Here is a 21843-nt window from a genome sequence, read left to right as displayed (position 1 = left end):
GATTGCATACACTGGTTATTGCTACGCCATAGCATAGCATTGATTAGTGTTATCAGCGATCTTCTTATAGAGCCTGCCTGTGTGATCACTGCGGCCTGTCGTTATCAGGGAGGGCCCTGCTGCTGATAGCAGCCAGTGCTCACTTGCTATAAAACTTGCTCCATAGCGCTGTGCCGCACAGATATGTCATGGGAATGCACACCTATACAACCAAAGATCTCCAGTGCATCTAAAATTAACACATTTATGGTGGTATTACACAGCCCGATTATTGGGGTAAGCGAGCGCCAATCTGCTACTTCTTTAGTACTCTCTTAACCCTCACATTAGCCATCCCCCATCACTATTCCATGTAGGGATGCGCAGTTGGCGCCCGAGAGTTTTCAAACTTGCTGAAAGACAGCAATCAGGGGATCGGCTCCTTGGCTGATTGTTGTTTTTATTACAGCGGGCAATATTTGCCCGATTCTGCCTGCCTTAGTAACTATATAAAGACAGGCAGTATGAATGCAGGATCAGACTACACAGAGTTTGTTGTAGTCTGTTACTATAGAGATATACAGATTTGCATTGGTGGTATTGGAGGCTTGTTGTTAATAAAACCATTGTTCTTTCAACTTTATACACTTATTAAAAAAAAAATTGCTTGCAGTTCTGTGTGGATTATAGCTTATGCTCTGGGCGTTTGAGATTTCTTAACGTTTTCTAAGGTCTTATCTAGTCAAGGTTTGTTCTACAGTCTACAGGTGGTTCCTCCTTATATTTGTATCTTGAAGTTGCTGTTGTGATACTTAAGACCCTATTCCACAGGCCGACAGTGAGGAGCAAACAAGCTCTATCAGCGCTCGTTTTCTCCCCGTTCCCCACTCGCTGCTGCCGCTATTCCACATGGGTGAGTGCGGGAGGGGCCACGGGGAGCTGCACGGGACCACGGGACGGGACGATTATTGGCCGTTATCGGAATACTGACAATAATCGTTCCGTGAAATAGGGCCTTTAGTTTATCTTGTTTGGTTCTCGTTATTTAGTTTTCTGCCCAGCCTTGCTTTTGTCTCTGGGTCCGACTAGACCCTGCTTGTTGCTAAGTTAGAGTTATCAGAGGGTTATTTGCAGGAACAGTGAGGCTTAGTGCTGTCTAGGGATAGGGTACTATTACACAGAGCAATTTTTTACAATTATCAACTAACGATAAACGATCGCAAACAAGATTGTTTATCGTTAACCTGAAATCGATCACCATATTACACAGAACAATGGTAGTTAGTTACTACGATCATTATTGCGATCTTTCCTATGATCGTTTATTCTTTCTGATCCCAGCAAAACAATGTGCAATTACACTGAACAATTAGTGAACAAATGCGGAACTTGAGTGAACGAATGTGGAATTACAGCGAACGATTAACAAACGTTTAACGATAATTTTAGGTTCAGATCTAAATCAACGACACACAAACGATTTTTCGATCGTTGCCTGCAATTACACAGAACGATTATCGTTTAAATTCGAATTATATAACAATTTGCGCATGATAATCGTCCCGTGTAATAGTGCCCTTAGGTTTAGAGATAGATATAGGGAAAGATTAAGGATAACTAGCTAGCTTATGTATTTATCACTATTGTAGGTGTTTTTGGCTATTATCCATTCATTATCATTCGGTTCCTGTTTCCTACTGGCCACTTGTTTTTCTGGTTACTTGCTTTATTTTGTGCATACTTGTCATAACATACAGCTGTACTGTAAGTCCTGGGGTATCTGAGTATTGGTAGCCACATTAGGAGCCTGCAAAAGGTGACCAATGTAGGGCATGGGTAGAGCCTAGAATGTGTGGCCCACTTAGAGGCATGCACTGACATCACATACCCAAGTGATCACAGGGCTCACAGGACAACGTGATTGGCTTACTAGCAGCGCAAAATCAGTACTGACCCTAACAGCACCCACACCATACCTCTTTCTAGCCCTAACCTTCAGTGTTAGGGTAAGTGCTCATTCAGATGTTAATTTAATGGAATGTAATCCTAATCCAAACCATCGTCCTGTGGGCATCTCTGCTCACATGACCGTGATTAAAAAAAATACTATAAAACAAAAAAGTTAGTAAAAACTATAAAATTTTAAAGTAAAAAAAAAAATCTTATAAAATACCAGAACTAGGACTTGGAAAACCCTAAAATACTTAGATTAGTAGATACTTACAATATTAGATTTGTTTTTATATCACAATTCTTTTTCTCTGCAGAAAACAACAACAACAAAAAACCTGAACCCCGAACATCCCATAAAAGTTTCAGCTTATATTATAGAAATCGGGGGCCGTCTGGAAATAACGTTGAGCGCATTCTTTGAGTGGCACAACCAGGACAGGTGTAGCCTCTACCTCCCCGACATATGGACATTCTTGACTATTAGGTTTCATCTGAAGCCTGGAGTGGGGAAAAAACATTAACCACTTCATGCCCTGGCTGTTTGCAGAGGCTTGTATGTGGGAGCCATAGAAATGTATGAGTATGTTGTGATCCACTTCCTATGTATTAAGCTTCTCCGATACATTAATTTACAGATATAAACCCCATAAATATATACGCATATATGTGACAAGGATGCCAGGAGTAATAAAGAGAATTCAATCTGGCCGCTCTAGTCCCTCCAAGGCCCCATACAAATCATGCTTCGAGGCATTCACAGGGCTATACATCAGTAGCTTCAACAGAGATGGGGGAATCTTCTGCCCTCCAACCGTTGCAAAACTACAATTGCCTCATGCCTGGACGGCCAAAGCATTGGGACTGAAGGTTCTCCATTCCTGGATACAGTAGAAGAGACAGTGGAAGAGTTTCAAGGTGGAGGCCCAGGCCCAAATAGATAAGGCTGACTTATCTTCTCTGGTGCATGCTGGGAATTGGTCACTGTAGGGCTACATTCACACATCCGTTGTTCTGTCCGCAATTGCGGACAGAACATAAAAGCCATGGTATTCAATGGCCCCGTTCACACGTCCATACGTGTGTACGGGGCCACGATCCGTGCTACAAAAGTAAAGGACATGCTGTAATGCGGACCGCATTTTGCGGCCCGGATCGCTAGGGTAATGATGTGTGAATGTAGTGCTCCGTGAAGCACAGAGCACTACAGATGCACATTTATAGTGCAGTCTGCGGTCGCGGGCTGCACTATGGGTGTGTGAATATAGCCTACATGTTCATAGTCAGGAGGTAAAAGGGATAGGCCACTCCCAGACACTTCTACTGCCCCTTATCTCCACAGGGGATTACTCAGAGCTGTACAATACTCCTCAACCTCCTGTCATATCGAGTCCACTGGTGTATACCGCAGTGAAAGGTCAGAGTGAATGAAACCTCCACCATTGTCCAGGACGGTGACTGTGGGAGTGGGTGGCTCATACCTCAGGTACTACAAAGGATCGGGCGCAGATTCCATTTGCAGCTATAACCATGTCAGACCTGAAAGTTCAGATGTGACTACAGTTCCCTACACCTTCACAGGGGCTGTGACCACCATTATTGTGACATTGCCTGCTTTATTCTGGGAGATCTGTTGCTTTTATTGAGGGGACACTATGGCTGCCACTGTGATAGGTGTACTTTATCTATATTGGGGACACTATGCTTGTGGTAATCATTATCATTAGGTCACTGTGGTGATCATTGTTATGGGGTCACTGTGGCTATCATTATTATGGGCGTTATGATACCAAATACGCCAGAGATCTCAGCAGAGACTGAAGTTTACGTCTATGGTACAATATACCGTGATGGTAAATAAAACGTGCGGCACCGACAAAATGGCCGCTGTGACGGCATCTCCCTTGAAGGATGAGACTAGGACTGTGCTCGGGTATGGTGGCTGCGGTATATGACAATGTTCAAGGCGATTGCAGCCTAAAGCATTTATAAAGAGAGAGGGGAAAATATTAAAGGGCTGAACGTCAACTCCAATTATTACCATAGCAACCAGTGGCCGATTCTTAACTCGCAACAGTTTTACCGTCAATCACGTCGACACATTGAGCTCATTAATTACTAACTGCATGTTTTACTGCCTGATAGCGGAATACGTAGCCAAAGGCCAGGCATGTCTGCCGCCGGATTAACCCCCGCCTGCCTGCATCAGTCACAGGATGAAATACATACAGCAGGACTGGAATAATATAATTTACATGCTGCTTATAAACAGCCAAAAGGTGTACAACTATATGACGACAACAAAATGTATCTGTAACACCATCTAGTCCAAAGGGGGTGTCTCCCACGCAGAAGCCATATAGCTGTAACACTACAAAGGAGGACCCAGCACATTCATATACTACAGTGACAGCTCATTGGTTTTAGTAGATACAGTGTAAGGCTATGTGCATACTATGTAAGAGACCGGCCGTTTCGTGACCTGGCAGGGTCATGGAACCGCCCGTCTCCAAAAAGATCATCCTGGTCGGTACTGCAGTACTGGCCGGATGATCTTTGCAGCTGCAGAGTTCTGATTTGGGCACATCTGTGTGTGCCCGCATTAGAATTCCCCACTGCACACAATGGAGCATGCGGCCACAGCCGCTTGCTCCATAGTGTGCACTGACAGGGTTTTCTGTGGCCGCTATTCACTGAATAGCGGCCGCAGAAAACTGACATGTCAGTTTTCTACCGCGCCGCGAGAGATCCCGGACAGAGCGCATATTATGTGTATACACTCCGGCCGGGATTCCATAGAAGACAAGGCAACGTATGTTTTTGTAAAATGTACGGCGATTGCAACAACGGACGTACTTTTCCGAAAATATACGTTGTGTGAACATAGCCCAATACTTAATTTCTCCTGTGGTGGCGCTGCAGAAAAATCACACACTGCGAGGTCCCCAATAGGTTACAGCCAATCGCTGGGGAGGGGTGGGGTCTCATTGGCAGTGCAAACTAAGAACAAGATTCTTCTACCAAATAGGGATGGTCCACAGCTGACCTGGCTTTAGACATCAGATATTAAGCATCGATAGATAGATGTCTTTACTGTTTAAAGATTAAGAAGAGAGACAGGAGTAACATCAGACTACACAGGGTTTGTTTGTAGTCTGTATCCATGGAAACACATAGATCGTGTTTTCCTGTTTTGGTCTAGATGTACTGGAGCTCTCTCTTGTCCTACAAGACCAGCCTACATGGTTTCATCCACTTCCTATAAATAAGAATCTTCCCATCAGAGATCTGGAAATGGCAAAAAATTGAATGACAGTGAAAGCTGTAGAACTTTCCATTATACACAGATCATGCTTTACTGCCGCTATCACTAAGTAAATTCTTCGCTTTACAGTTTGATGTCTTTCTCTCTTTTCATATACATACATTTATAAGAACTGACAGTCGTCTTTAGAAAGTCAGCAGTTTAGCCTTACCTGCTATCAGACATGTGACCTAACAGATGAGCTCTAATACACTACTGCTCCCACAATGCACTGCTCCAAAATAACAAGAGATCAATTGAATGTTTCATAATGACCATAGCTGTAAGGTATAGCAGAGCATGCCTGACCACAACTCCATGTGGCTTATGGAGAAGGAACGGGGTCTGTCATGCCAGTCACTGCCTCATCATATCCTGTGGATATGCCATAAATGTTGAGATGGGAATACCCCTTTAAACAGGGTGACAACCAGTAAGGCTACATTCACATAACTTCAAAAAAAGAGAAAAGATGGCCACTTTTTTTATTTAAAAAGACGTCCTTTATTGCCACGATTTAATTAACTTCAGTGCAATGCATTAAAGTCAATGGGATGACGGACGTCCAATGTGTATAATATAACGGACGTCAAAATGATGATCATGTTAAATATTTTCGGACGTCTATTGCAAACAGCGGACATTATTTTTTAGTTGTTCACACAGTTTTTCTTTTTTCACCATCCTATCACGGTTTTAAGTATTAAATTCAGTTGACTTTTCAATTAAAGAAACATCCAACAGCCAATGAATACACCTGAACTAGAATAATGTACCAACAGAAGTCATTGCACTGATGGGCAGCCTAACAGCGAAATGACGTCCAGCATTTTACACTCAAAATGATGGATATGTCATTTTAAATGAAGCCGAAAAAACGTTGTGTGAACAAGTAAATCTCTCACAAAGTGAAAGTTTAAGAGTAAATAAAAAAAAAAAATGAACTAAAAAAATAAAATAAAAATTAATAAAAAAAAATAAAAATAAGAATGTGTATTACTATGAGAAGTGATTGGGTTGTGTTGTGTTACATCTGGTGGTTACACAGCAGAGGAGCCCTGGCTGGGCTCTGGGATGGCGCAGTCTTTCCCCAGCTGTGGCTCATTACACACGCCGCGCTCTCAGCCCCAGGGAGCCGTGTGTGGTGCCCTCCTTTCTGGTGTGAAAAAGTGTGCTGTGCCGTGGTAGTCACATGCCATGTGAGCACCAGGCGCTGTTAACCTCTGGCTGCTGCATTGGAGGGAAGCGATTTCCTGTGCCGCCCCACACTGTACTGGAGGTTCCTTACACTGGCTGATAAAGAACTGAAATATTATATCTATCTCCTATCTCCTAAACAAAGTAAGTATGTACAGCTAATGGTGATGTTTCCATCGGGCCTCCGACCTACTCCAAGCTACTCTAGCACACTGTAGCCTTGTTAGGAAAGGGTGCTGGATCTGGAGGTCTAAGGCTTAGGCCTATCATACCCTCCATAATAAACATAGGCCAGTGACGTCTATCTGAATCTGATTCCACTTCCTGTCTCATCCAATGCTCCGGTCTGATTGCCCCCATGCTTTACACTGCAGCTCTGCTTGTTCAGATTGGATGCTGTATATAAGCACAAGCCCTCCACCAGCGCAGCACAAACCCAATGCATGTTGTGTTTTGACTATACCAGCAAGTACAATACCATAACGAGAAGATTGTGATATTGCACAGACTGAGAAGATGTACTATCTTGCTACCTTTTTCTCAGTATAAAAACCTATGTGCACCACATAGACATAAATACAGTGAAATGTATAGGGTATAAAGTGATGGATATAACTGGGCAGCCTTCAGAGCCATCTTGGACAGAGGGAATTGGGTGAAATGGTGGGACAGTCCCTGCAGAATGGGGACATGGCAGGGTTATGGCCTACACCAGGCAGTGAGGAGCAGAAGTGCCTGCAACACCCTGGTCTGACCACAGCCTGGGAAATATGTGCCGTCTGACATCAGCAGAGCAGGAATGTCTGGCATCCAGCAAAGCCACTTTTTCCTCAACAACCTCGTATGGACGCTTCATACTCATTACACACCCCATTTCTTGTTACTTAGACCCTGTTCACTTCAACTCAAGAGCCTGACCTGATGAGGCCCCGACATATCGTCGCTGTTCCCCAAAATGTGAGTCTCCAAGTGTAAAAAAAAAAAAAAACTACAAATCCCATTATACCTGGACAACCTTACACAGAGAAAGTATCTTCATCATGATTCCAAATGTGTCTGCTGGTCAGCTATATGTTTTATACTATAATACACGCCTGCTGCAGAACCTCTTAATACACTTCTGCTGCAGAACCTCATAACACCTTTGCTGCTACAGAACCTCAGAATGCACCTCAGCTGCTGCAGAACCTCAGAATACACCTCAGCTGCTGCAGAACCTCAGAATACACCTATGCTGCTGCAGAACCTCAGAATACACCTCAGCTGCTGCAGAACCTCATAATACACCTCAGCTGCTGCAGAACCTCATAATACACCTCAGCTGCTGCAGAACCTCATAATACACCTCTGCTGCTGCAGAACCTCTTAATACACCTCTGCTGCTGCAGAACCTCATAATACACCTCTGCTGCTGCAGAACCTCATAATACACCTCTTCTGCTGCAAAACCTCATAATACACCTTAGTTGCTGCAGAACCTCATAATACACCTAAGCTGTTCCAGAACCTCATAATACACCTCAGCTGCTGCAGAACCTCATAACATATGCCAGCTGCTGCACAACCTCATAATACACCTCAGCTGCTGCAGAACATCACAATATATCTCAGCTGCTGCAGAACCTCATAATACACATCAGCTGCTGCAGAACATCATTTTACACCCCAGCTGCTGTAGAACATAATCATACACCTCAGCTGCTGCAGAACCCCATAATACATCTCAGATGTTACAGAACATCGTCATACTCCTCAGCTGTTGCAGAACCTCATAACACACCTTTGCTGCTACAGAACCTCAGAATACACCTCTGCTGCTGCAGAACCTCATAATACACCTCGGCTGCTGCAGAACCTCATAATACACCTCAGCTGCTGCAGAACCTCATAATACACCTCAGCTGCTGCAGAATCTCATAATACACCTCAGCTGCTGCAGAACCTCAGAATACACCTCAGCTGCTGCAGAACCTCATACTAACCCTCCGCTGCTACAGAACCTCAGAATACACCTCTGCTGCTGTAGAACCTCATAATACATCTCAGCTGCTGCAGAACCTCATAATACACCTCAGCTGCTGCAGACCCTCATAATACACCCCTGCTGCTGCAGAACCTCATAATATACCTTTGCTGCTGCAGAACCTCATATAACACCTTTGCTGCTGCAGAACCTCATAATACGCCTCTGCTGCTGCAGAACCTCATAACATATGTCAGCTGCTGCACAACCTCATAATAAACCTCAGCTGCTGCAGAACATCACAATATATCTCAGCTGCCGCATAACCTCATTATACACCTCAGCTGCTGCAGAACCTCATAATACACATCAGCTGCTGCAGAACATCATTATACACCCCAGCTGCTGCAGAACATCATCAAACACCTTAGCTGCTGCAGAACCCCATAATACACCTCAGATGTTACAGAACATCGTCATACTCCTCAGCTGCTGCAGAACCTCATAATACACCTCAGCTGCTGCAGAACCTCATAATACACATCAGCTGCTGCAGAACCTCAGAATACACCTCAGCTGCTGCAGAACCTCATAATACACCTTTGCTGCTGCAGAACCTCATATAACACCTTTGCTGCTGCAGAACCTCATAATACGCCTCTGCTGCTGCAGAACCTCATAACATATGTCAGCTGCTGCACAACCTCATAATAAACCTCAGCTGCTGCAGAACATCACAATATATCTCAGCTGCCGCATAACCTCATTATACACCTCAGCTGCTGCAGAACCTCATAATACACATCAGCTGCTGCAGAACATCATTATACACCCCAGCTGCTGCAGAACATCATCAAACACCTTAGCTGCTGCAGAACCCCATAATACACCTCAGATGTTACAGAACATCGTCATACTCCTCAGCTGCTGCAGAACCTCATAATACACCTCAGCTGCTGCAGAACCTCATAATACACATCAGCTGCTGCAGAACCTCAGAATACACCTCAGCTGCTGCAGAACCTCATAATACACCTCAGCTGCTGCAGAACATCATAATACACCTCTGCTGCTGCAGAACATCATAATACACCTCTGCTGCTGCAGAACCTCATAATACACCTTAGTTTCTGCAGAACCTCATAATACACCTTAGTTTCTGCAGTACCTCATAATACACCTCAGCTGCTGCAGAACCTTATAATACACCTCAGCAGCTGAGGAACAGCATAACATATGTCAGCTGCTGCAGAACCTTATTATACACCTCAGCTGCTGCACAACCTCATTATACACCTCAGCTGCTGCAGAACCTCATAATACTTATCAGCTGCTGCAGAACCTCATTATACACCTCTGCTGCTGCAGAACCTCATTATACACCTCTGCTGCTGCAGAACCTCATAACACACCTCAGCTGCTGCAGAACCTCATAATACACCTCTGCTGCTGCAGAACCTCATAATACACATCAGCTGCTGCAGAACCTCATAATACACCTCAGCTGCTGTAGAACTTCATAATACACCTCAGCTGCTGCAAAACCTCATAATACACCTCAGCTGCTGCAGAACATTATTATACACCTCAGCTGCTGCAGAACATCATAAAACAGCAGCTGCAGAACCTCATCATACACCTCAGCTGCTGCAGAACCCCATAATACATCTCAGCTGCTGCAGAACATCATTATACACCTCAGCTGCTGCAGAACATCATTATACACCTCAGCTGTTGCATACTTTTAGGAAATCAACCAGGGTTTAAATCAATGAAATGGAATCTCCCCTTTACTCATAAAGAGGTACTGCAGCAGCAGAGTATTATAAGAACAATTGGACCCCTACAAGCTTAATAATGTTCCTCACATTAGGAAAGTAGTGTCAATACAGCTATGGTGGCCCCAGCGTAAAATGGGACCCCTACTGGTGGTGGTTCATGATGACACCCCACTATTCTGGGACAGATGCATCTGCTTCATGCTGTTCACCCCAACTCCTATAGATGGCGCTGTTTTCACTCATTCCTCCTCAAGCATGATTACACTTTGGAGGTTCAGGGAACACTGTGGGTTAATACAGATTCATGCACTTAAGCCCTAGTCTTCTATGGACCCTTTAAGACAGAGTCAGCCAACCTGTAGCTGTCCAGCTGTTGCAAAACTACAGCTGTCAAGGCATCCTGGGAGTTGTAGTTTTGCAACAGCTGGACAGCTACAGGTTGAGGAACACTGCTTTAGGATAAGTGATGGACAAGCAGCCATATTGATCCCTGCCTGCAATATATCAATGTCATCTACTTTGTCTTTACCAGGAACCATTACTTTCTCCCGATCACAAACTAAAAAAAGAAATAAATAATTGTATAAAAGACGTCTTTTCTGCTCTTTTCCCGTCTTCTCAGTGCCCCGAGGGCTCTCTACAGCGAGTCCTTCCACCTACACATCTCTGCATTTATTTTATGTCATGACATTAATTACCATTATTCTGAAGGCGAGAAGAGTGCGGGACGGCGGGACGGGTCGCGGCAGAGAATAGGCGCAGCTTTTCTCGTCATTTTTAATTTTGTGTGAAACAGCGGCTTATTCCATGTAGATTGTACAGCAGGGTCAGGTGAGGTGAGCTGGAAATTTGCTGTTTTGCACAGATGGATTAAATTTCAGCCACATTACCAGGCTCGGAATTTTTTTACCCAACGCTAATAATATTATTATCTTGTTTGTCGTTCTGTCTATACATTAGAATATCCTATCCTTACTTCATCCAGACTGGTGTATATAGGGCAGGGATGGGGAACCTTCGGCCCTCCAGCTGTTGCAAAACTACAATTACCATCATGCCTATGGCTTTGGCTGTCCAGGCATAATGGGAAATGTAGTTTTGCAACAGCTGGGGGGCCGAAGGTTCCACATCCCTGATATAGGGAATCTGAGGTGCCAAGATGGTGTGTAGGGGCTAGAGGTAGTGGATCCACTGGATCACCGCATACAATGGAGGTAGCCGCACCAGAGAGCGGAGTCTAAGGGGGCGCTGTCCTTCACCAGGGATGTGCTTGTTGCAGCAGGCGCTACCCCTGGCGAGGCTTGCTTGCGGAGGCAACCAAAAGTGCCAATACAGGAAAAGAACTCAAGGTCAGGGAAAGGCTGAAATGTCAGGGCAAACAAAGTCAGGAACAAGGCAAAGGTGTCTGATACACAGTATGGCAACAACCGTCTTTGGGAACACTTTCTCTGTAGACAAAACTAAAGATCTATTAGGGGCCACATAAAGAAGCTGGTACATAAAGGGTCAGCGGGCAGCAATACCTTATTACCAATGTGCTGACCCTTTACATTTCAGAGTTGGTGCTTGCGTGCACAGGGAGTCAGGGACGCATGTCAAGCACAGCAGAGACAAAGCGAGGGGGGGTAAGTATGGAGACTGAGGAATAAGCTTGCAGGAGTACCCGCGGCCTGACACCTTGGATACAGCGCCACTCGCGGCCGGAAGGGGGGTGGGGGGCTGGAGGAGAGTGTGGGGCCACAGCTCCAACATGGTGAGGTGGTCATGTCAAGGACATACGGGCACATAGCTATCTCAGATAAATCTACTGGAGATATTGCAAAACAACCAGGTATTGATACTTAACTATATATTTGAAAAAAAAGGAGTATCCATTTAAGATGCTGTGCACGCTAGGAACCTGTCAACAGTTTCATGCTGCTGTAATTACAGGCAATATGAACCAAGGCTAGGCTTCCTTATTTTAAACAGATATAACATATAGTTTAAATGGTCATTTTTAACATCTTTGTAAATAATTTCATTTAAAGGGAACCTGTCATTCTGGCTGCGGGGGCAGAGCCTGCCTGGCCCCCCTGTGGAGCCCTGCATACTTGCATATTTGCATATAGCACACGCACAACTTCAGGCGTCAATTTCTCTGCCCCGAGACGGGGTCCAGGAGCTGGACTTCCTTGAAGGATTAAGTATGCGGGGCTCCACCGGGTGGTCAGACGGGCCCTGCCCTGGCAGCCTGGGTGACAGACTAGGTTACAAAATGGACTCTAACCTAGAAAAGCAGTTAGTCATCAAGTCATGGCCACTAGGTGTCTCCCTTCCCTGCAATTTGCTGTCCACTGCATGTTGTTAGGGAAAATCTGTCTCTAGTAAGAGCTAGATCAGGTCAGAACACAGGAAGTAGGATCTTTGCCACTGCTATGTTATGAAGAGAAAGGGAAAGACCCTTTAAAAGCCTGGGCACAGCCTGCAAGCTAAGCCGGATGACTTGATTGTGCCTCACAAAAAATCTCAAGTATTCCAGTACTTATCAGCTGTAAGTCCGACAGGAAGTGGTGTTCTTTCCAGTATGGAGAGCAGGAGAAATTTTTTATAGGCATTTGCTGTTGTTCTGGGCAGTTCCTGACATGGACATTGGTGGCGGCAGAGAGCATTGTGTCAGACTGGAAAGAATACACCACTTCCTGCAGGACATACAGCAGGTACATATACTGGATGCCTAAGAACATTCTCTGCATTAACAAGATTCCACCAAAGCTCCATTCTAAACTCCTCCGACTCCTCTAAGACAGTCCCTCTCATCTGTCCCCATTGTCAAGAACCAAACAAATACAGTTCACAATGATAACAGAAGCTAAATAGACATGTAGACTTCTTTAAGAAACTCCAAAAACAACCTCAAGGACAACATTTACTCTTCTTTGTTGTCTTTGCGCTCACTAAGTATTGCCCCCAATCGGTATATGCCATATGCCCATGGTACAGACTGCCATGCTTGAAGCTGAAAGGTTTCTGGATCTTCAGGTGAAGAGGCTGACAGTTGGCTACTGGACTCCAATGCCAAATCAGGAACAAGGCCCATCGCCCACCATGTGCCATTTATAATACTGGTCTCTTAATATGGCAAAGGTTTCTTTGGGCCTTGGTGCAGCATCTATTTGTGCATCTATAGCTACAATCCTGAGAAGTTTTGTTGAGTGTCATAGAACTGTAAGGTACAATATAAATCTCTTGAAACCTTCTAAGATATTAATGTTTTCAGTTGGCACATTAAGTCTAGTATGTAATTCATAATTTGAATATCACAAAAAACATTAAAGGGTCAATTGGTTAAAGGAGCATCTCTTGCTCTGGAGGACCCAACATGTCCATGAATTTCCAATGAAACTCCTGCAATTTTTTTTGCTTTCCGATCAACTGGTGTCAGAAAGTTATATGGATTTGTAATTTACTTCTCTCTAAACTTATCAGCTGCTGTATGTCTTGCAGAAAGTGGTGTATTTTTTCCAGTCTGACACAGTGCTCTCTGCTGCCACCTCTGTCCATGTCAGGAACTGTCCAGAGCAGTAGCAAATCCCCATAGAAAACCTCTACTGGAGGTCTCAGCTTTTACAAAAAATGTCTTACTTGTAAAAATTTGTAGAAGTCTTCTTTTGGTATATTAAATTCATCCTGCAGACTTTGATAAGGGCGGATAAGGGCGGAGAAAACAGTATTTTTATTCTTATTTTCTAACAAAAAAGGCCTACGTGCTATATATGAGCAACTAAATAACCTGACGTCCTTTACAAAAATGCAGCCCTTGTGTACTTGGGAGCGGGAGCTGGGCCGGCAATTTAGTGACAAAGATTGGAAAGCAGCCTTCTCTGTTATACATAAAACCTTCACATGTAGCACCCATATAGAATCTGCTATAAAAACCATCTTGCAATGGTACTACACACCCACAAAACTGGCTCATATCTACCCCAGAACATCAGACAAATGCTGGAGGAATTGTGGCAACCGCGGCACGCTCTTCCATCTACTTTGGCAGTGCCCTGTAGTGAAACCGTATTGGAACTCATGTATTACAATCATTAATAGAGTACTACAGGTGCAGCTGCCCCTGGGGCCCCACATGATCCTTCTTTTCTTGGATACCCACTCTATTCCTCCCACAATCAGACCATTAGCTTGTCTACCATTCATACATGCAAAAATAGTGTTAGCCAGATACTGGAAAACTTGTAACTTCCCTCCAGAAAATGAGTATATAACAGCAGTAAACTCTTCTTTCCATTTTGAAAAGGTTTTAGCATATGGCGCTGGCTCCACACAACCTTTCCTACGCAAATGGGGTTTATGGATGGAATCATCATACTGTATACACACACAATAAGCAGCTCACATATGGGCTTTGAGGAAATGTACATTATATTATAATATATTATTTTTCTCTCTTTACCTTGTATATTATCTTTACTGACAAACCAGTATACTTTACACCAATTTTCTCAGGAGGTGCTACACATAATGTAATTCTACCATGCTGAATGTATGTTACCACAATTTTATATCTATATAATATACCGAATGTTATTCCTGTTGTTTCTAAACGTTAACTATACTGTTGGCACTAAAGTCAGTGCTTATAGATTTTCTCTTTTGTAATTTGTTCTTAAAAAAACCTAATAAAAACATTGAACCAGAAAACCTCTACTGGACAGTTCCTGACATGGACAGAGGTGGCAGCAGAGAGCACTGTATCAGACTGGAAAGAATACACCACTTCCTGCAGGACATACAGCAGCTGGTAAGTACTGGAAGACTTGAGATTTTTATATCGAAGTTATTTACAAATCTGTATAACTTTCTCATTTGAAAGAAAAACATTTTTGCTAGAGTATCCCTTTATATTCAAACTGTATAATACTTTAGAACACCTGTGGTGGCGCTGTAGGGAAAAGCAACAGTTGTCTTTACAGTTTGGAGCTTATATGCACAACGATTCATGAATCATCGGAAAGCTTTACAGGTTTAGGAAAGAACATATATCAAGTCGGAGACTTACCACTTAGAGCTCCACAGAACTATTAACAATCCCAAACCACTGCCATCTTCATTTATATCCACACAGGGATACTCCACTGATGTCTTCTGTGATTCCTACAAACAGCAGTTGAAAATGATCATGTGAGTGTGACATGAAAGATTTATCATACAAACATATTTTCCACATTAAAGTTCTGTATAAGCATTTTCCCATTTTAAAAAGATTGAAGAAAAACTTGAGAGGACTGCAGTATAACACATGTAGAGGGGGCTGCTGTACTGGATGAGAAGTAACAGTACCACCTACACAAATAATGTACTCACTGTGCAAATGTATATCGCTATCATTATTTTAGAGCATATTTATAGTATAGTATATTATACTCCAGAGCTGGGCTCACTGTTCTGCTGGTGGGGTGACTGTGTATTTCTTATGCTGTACTGATCCTGAGTTACATCCTGTATTATACCCCAAAGCTGCATTCACTATTCTGCTGGTGGGGTCACTGTGTACATACATTATTTATCCTGTGATGATCCTGAGTTACATCCTGTGTTATACCCCAGAGCTGCATTCACTATTCTGCTGGTGGGGTCACTGTGTACATACATTACATTACTTATCCTGTACTGATCCTGAGTTACATCCTGTGTTATACATCAGAGCTGCACTTACTATTCTGCTGGTGGGACTCTGTGTACATACATTACATTACTTATCCTGTACTGATCCTGAGTTACATCATGTATCATACCCCAGAGCTGCACTCACTATTCTGCTGGTGGGGTCTCTGTGTACATACATTACATTACTTATCCTGTACTGATCCTGAGTTACATCATGTATTATACCCCAGAGCTGCACTCACTATTCTGTTGGTGGCATCATTGTATACCTACATTACATTACTTATCCTGTACTGACCCTGAGTTACATCCTGTATTATACACCAGAGCTGCACTCACTTTTCTGCTGGTGGGGTCACTGTGTACATACATTACATTACTTATCCTGTACTGACCCTGAGTTACATTATGTATTATACTCTAGAGCTGCACTCACTATTCTGCTGGTGGGGTCACTGTGTACATACATTACATTACTTATCCTGTACTGACCCTGAGTTACATCCTGTATTATACACCAGAGCTGCACTCACTATTCTGCTGGTGGGGTCTCTGTGTACATACATTACATTACTTATCCTGTACTGACCCTGAGTTACATCCTGTATTATACACCAGAGCTGCACTCACTATTCTGCAGGCAGACTCAGCCTGTACATACATTACAAATCTTTCATTTACAATGTAAACCAGCTATGGCCATGGGTTCTCTACAGTCACAGTAGATAAATAATTGACACCACTGCTGTATATCCCGTGTGAGGATGCTGCCCCCGTGTGTGTTGTGCGGCTCCTCTTAGCCATGACTAATGACTATAGGTCAGCCTGAGTCTGGAACTAAACATGATCCCAAGAGAAGAGCAGACAATGGATCCAGTGTTAACAAGATACAAATTAGTGGAGAAGTGGGATCAGTTTTCCGTCCTGTGAAATCTGTGTTTGAAGAGGTTGTGATGTTTCCCTATCATCCACTTGTATTGTTGGTGATAAGTGCTCTCCACATCCAAAGGACTCCAGCGAAGCTCCACTCAAATCCCTATACAGCTCCATCACTTCTGTGAGTGTGGCGTCAATAAACAAGACATTACAGACTATGCCAAATCACTTAAAGGGTAAATCCACCCACAAGGATTCTGGTAGAAGGTTATTTCTATGAGCAAGGTTAATTTGGTGGTTAAGGACACACCTGCCTTGCTCTAATCTAGCAGCAATCTAGAAGATCCACTACTTGGGTCATGTTATGAATTAAAGGGGTTATCAAGGATTGGAGAAACATGATAGTTTTCTTTTTTCCAAGAAACAGCCCCACTCTTGTCCTCAGTCTGTGTGTGGTATTGCAGCTCAGTTCCATTCAAATAAATGGAGATGGATTATAATGCCACACACAACCTAAGGATATGAGAGGTGCTGTTTTTCCAAGTAAACTGCTATGTTCTAGTTATGGATAACCCTATTAAGTATTCCACTGTCATAAAGTAAAGGTGTACGGCGAAGATATTAGTAATACATTATTGAGAGAATATAGTGCCGATGTATGTTGTGTGCTCAAAAGCAATGCAGAAAGTCTTGCTTTTTGGCAAACACGTGGTGGATTACCTAACAATCATGGAAAGGAGATGGGGAATTTTTACCAAGTCATCTTGTATTAGGAGGTTAGGGGTGTAGTGGGGTTAAGCAGTACCAGATGGGTTATCTTCATGCCTCCATGTCCTAATTTTATAGAAACTCTTCAGACAAACCATCTATAAGAGTTATCTTATTACTTTTATTAATGTTTGGGAACCACAATGGGGTCAGTGATCAACCTTAGGAAATTTAATGCATACTAAGATATCCATTTGGGCTAGTGGGTGTCAACTTCACCTAATGAAACAGTATTAAGTGTACAGCTGTCACTCCCTCTATTAGCAGCTCATGTATTAGGATACAATATAAGGGGGTGCAGACAGACCCCTTTACAGTACCTACTACCCTACCTACTATTAGGGTGGGTTCACACTACGGAATTCTCGCGGATAAACTCTGCGAATTCCGCCGGCTGTACGCGCTCACGGACGCACACCTTTCCGCTGGCTCCATAGACACCATTCCATGGGCCGGCTGATTACGCATTCCACCAAAAGAATTGACATGTCAGAATGGTGTCTATGGAGCCAGCGGAAAGGCACGCGTCTGTGAGCACGTACAGCCGGCAGAATTCCGCGGAGTTTATCCGCAAGAATTCCTCAATGTGAACCCACCCTAATTCTGTTATAGTGAGGAAATGAGCCTATTATCTATACAATACAGGTTCTTCCAGTTCATTAAAAGTAGAGATTTCAGTTGTTGTTTTTTTTCTATTTTTATTTTACATTTACATAGAATTGTGCTTTATTAGTAATATTTGTTTGAGCGCTGAGCTTTAGCTATTGTCTCCTGTATCTACTGGTGTCACATGTCCCTGTACAGATCTCTTTTTAGTAGTCTCCTCCCTATCATCACAGGCAGAACAGGAAGTCTCAATTTAGGGTCCTATTACACGGGGCAATTATCTGCCAGATATTGCCCCATGTAATAAAGACAACGATCAGCCGAAGAGCCGATCATCGGCATCCAAATACGCCGTTTAATAGTCAGCAGCTGATGAAAGTATATAAAAAATAATTAAAGTTACTACTTACCTGTCCACTCTTCCCAGTGTCCTACTGCCTGTTTCCCAATGACCACAGCTATCACTGAAGCTTTTGAAGCTGTCTCTGAAGTGACAAGCTGCTCAGCCAATCACTGGCCGCAGCGCTGTCACATCTGATTGGAAGCGGCTGCTGAGGTGAGTGGGGAAAAGCCAGCAGGAGACTGGGGAGCAAACAGAGGTAAGTATATAAGATTATTATTTACTATATTCACAGCAAATATCTATCTATCTATCTATCTATCTATATATCCATACAGCCCTTGCCGCATGATCATTATAGCTCGGTAAGCAGACGGCAATCCAACAGATCAGTGCTTGCTTACAGCAAATGTCAGGCCGTGTAGTTTTAGGCCTAACTGTGATTTTAGGGCATTTTATATCATAGATAATTAAATGGAAAATAAGAAAAAAAATCACCAAAACTTCTATTTAAAAAATCTTTCAGAAGTTAACAGCTGCCGTATGTTCTGCAGGAAGTGGTATTTTCTTTTCAGTCTGACACAATGCTCTCTTCTGACATCTCTGTCCCTGTCAGGAACTGTCCAGAGCAGGAGAGGTTTTCTATGGGGATTTGGTGCTGCTCTGGACAGTTCCTGTCACAGACAGAGAATTCAGCAGAGAGCACCGTGTCAGACTGAAAAGAAAACACCACTTCCTGTGGGATGTACAGCAGCTAATAAGTATTGGAAGACTGGAGATTTTTAAATAGAAGTAAATTACAAATCTATAAAACTTTCTGAAACCAGTTGATTTGAAAAAAAGAAAAAAAAAAAAAGTTTTTTTTGCCGGCGTGCCCCTTTAACTTTTCTAACGAAATGGGATCCTCTGGGTTTGTTTGTCCCCAGGGAAAATAAATCTTTAGAAAGCCATAAAAAGTAAGATTTTTTTTTCTTAAAGAAAATTGGTTGATACTTAAAAATCAAGGCAGTGCACTTACGATGATCCATGTACTGCTATGTAGGACAGTCGGTATATGAGCGGCACAGAAAGTGAAATATACCTCCACCCCCAGCTCCTCTTCCCCCGGGCCCACTAGTAATATAATTAATTGTCAGTGGTTGAAACAGAAAATGGGAATTTTTTTTAAACATCTGTGGAGCAGCATAAGCTAAAAATAAGAGTTTGTCAAGGACTCGGACGGGTGAGTGGAGACAACTCTATTATCACTTTAGATTCCTGCTGATAGGGCTGAGGATCAATGTCAGAGGGTAACGGCCAGCTTTGTGGTGAAGTCTCCTTCTAAGGATCCAGCCAGATCATTGCCAACAGGTGTTATAAAGCCTCTGTAGTCTTAAAAGGGCATTCCAGCAGAAAAAATATTATGTAACTTTATTAAAAAAAATAAACTCTTAATATATTTATATTCTGCCACACCCAATGGCCCTGGTCTGAACACAGTTCCATTTCATCATGTATGCATCAGGGGAGGCTGCAGCACTAGTGACATAGACAGCTCCCTGCAGTGTAATGTCTGTTCTAATGGTAACATGTATTATATAGACACCAGGGGAGGCTGCTGCACTAGTGACACATACAGATTTTCCCAGTGTAATGTCTATTCTAATGGTAACATGTATTATACAGATATCATGGGAGGCTGCAGCACTAGTGACACAGACAGCTCCCCCAGTGTAATGTCTGTTCTAATGGTAACATGTATTATATAGACAGGGCCGCTTCTGCCATGAGGCGGAATGCAGATATCGTAACCAGCTGGTTACAGGACCAAAAACAGGAACCCCGTACAACTTGGGTCAGCGCAGAAGTACTGTGGCATATACGAGGTGGTATAAGTCGGCTCCGTATACTTACTAACGGTATATACCAACCGCACTGGATATAGTAGAACAGTTACTTTTATTGCAACACATTTCAGCCTTCACAAGTAAAATAAAGGCCTTTTTCAAGCATAAAAAAGTAGACAAGGTTTTAATTTAATTTAATTTTAATCCCTGAAATCCCCAGCTCACACCTTAGTTTTGCATTAACCCCTTAATGATGATGCTGGTTTGGGCCTTTTAGTTTTCTCCTCTTTTGAGCCACCATAACCTTTTAGTATTTTTTTCTGACGTGCCTGCATAAGGTCCTGTTTTATGTAGATGAAATTATATTTTTTATGTGCTTCTAAACAGTTTTTGGCATTGTTTTTCTATTCTTTATACAGTTCAAGTTTTATACAGAACATCCAGTTACATTATTTGTTCTGGGTTTTACGGTCATGTGAATACCTAACTGTGAATAGCTAATTATTTTTTTATTATATTTTCTGTTACCCCATTACAGGAATACTGCTTTACATATTTGTATACTTAAGATGCATTAGCGTCCTCCTGTATAGTATCACTACACTTGTGGTTGGTCGGAGTATAGCTCAGCCAGATGTTAGGTTGTCGTGACACCAGTGTCGGTTGGTCACACAGGTATGGTGGCACACCTGCTTTTATATTAGTAGGGGTTGGTTATACCATTTCCCCTGTGGTCCGTGACCTGACGGCATGTGGGGGGATTCCTTGGGCGCTTATCATGGTGGTCCGGGGTGGAGTTGAAACCCACCCAGACTTTTGGCGCCGCCACCCACAGAAAGGGGCGGTGACCCAAGGAAGGTGCTGTTACTGTGTAAGTGCTGAGAAAAGAATCACTGAGTTCCGTTACAATAAACAAACTCTTCTTAACTGCAGGAATACTTGATACAGTGGTATACAATAGACTTCTGACTTGATAAGAAACTTTGGACTTGACTGACAATACTTGTAATGAGAGCTTGAGAGGTAGAATAGCCGTGCTGGCTTGGTTCCTTGCCGAGAAGGAAAGAAAGTGCAGAGAAGTAGAGAGGAGGATATCGAGAGAGTCCCAACCCAACGTAGTACTGTGCTCTGCCGGAACTTTAGAAGTAGAATAAATAGACTTGAGAGTAGATAGGATACTTGTGCCCATGTTTTGACTCTTTGGTCTTTGTACCACCTATTGCCCACCAGTGTCGGTTCACCCGTCCTGGAGGATGACACAAGCCCCAGACCTTGTTACCTGGGTTAAGCAGAGTGGCCAAGGTTTTCTGGTGACACCTGCGCTGTGAGATAAAGTATGTCGGCTTCTAGCAATGTATGTGAGTACAAGTATCTTATCTTGTTCTCTTATCTAGTACGCTGTCCCGGCAGAGTAGACAGCTACCTTGGACAGGGCCCTCAAGACGCTCATCTACTCCACTTTCCTCTTGCCTACAAATTACCTCTACTACCTCTTAACTGCACCTCCGGTTGCCAAAATATTATTGTATTGCACTGAAGATATTAAATAAATGGACATTATTCTGGTTAAGCTATTTTGGTCGATTGTTACTGCA

At 43.1% G+C, this 21843-nt stretch overlaps 1 protein-coding gene across 1 annotated transcript in view; it reads right to left on the bottom strand.

Moving 5' to 3' along the window:
- Positions 1-21843, bottom strand: part of BCL9 (BCL9 transcription coactivator) — a 134422-nt gene that overhangs the window by 50434 nt on the left and 62145 nt on the right. Inside the window, exon 2 of the mRNA XM_069944648.1 lies at positions 15225-15319. The gene's annotated coding sequence lies outside the window, so the exon portion shown is untranslated. The remainder of the gene's footprint in view (positions 1-15224; positions 15320-21843) is intronic.

Source organism: Dendropsophus ebraccatus, chromosome 11 (genome assembly GCF_027789765.1).
Source record: "Dendropsophus ebraccatus isolate aDenEbr1 chromosome 11, aDenEbr1.pat, whole genome shotgun sequence".
Lineage (NCBI taxonomy): Eukaryota > Metazoa > Chordata > Amphibia > Anura > Hylidae > Dendropsophus > Dendropsophus ebraccatus.
The sequence above is the reverse complement of the archived record's forward strand: the minus strand, read 5'-3'. Positions and strand labels throughout refer to the sequence as shown.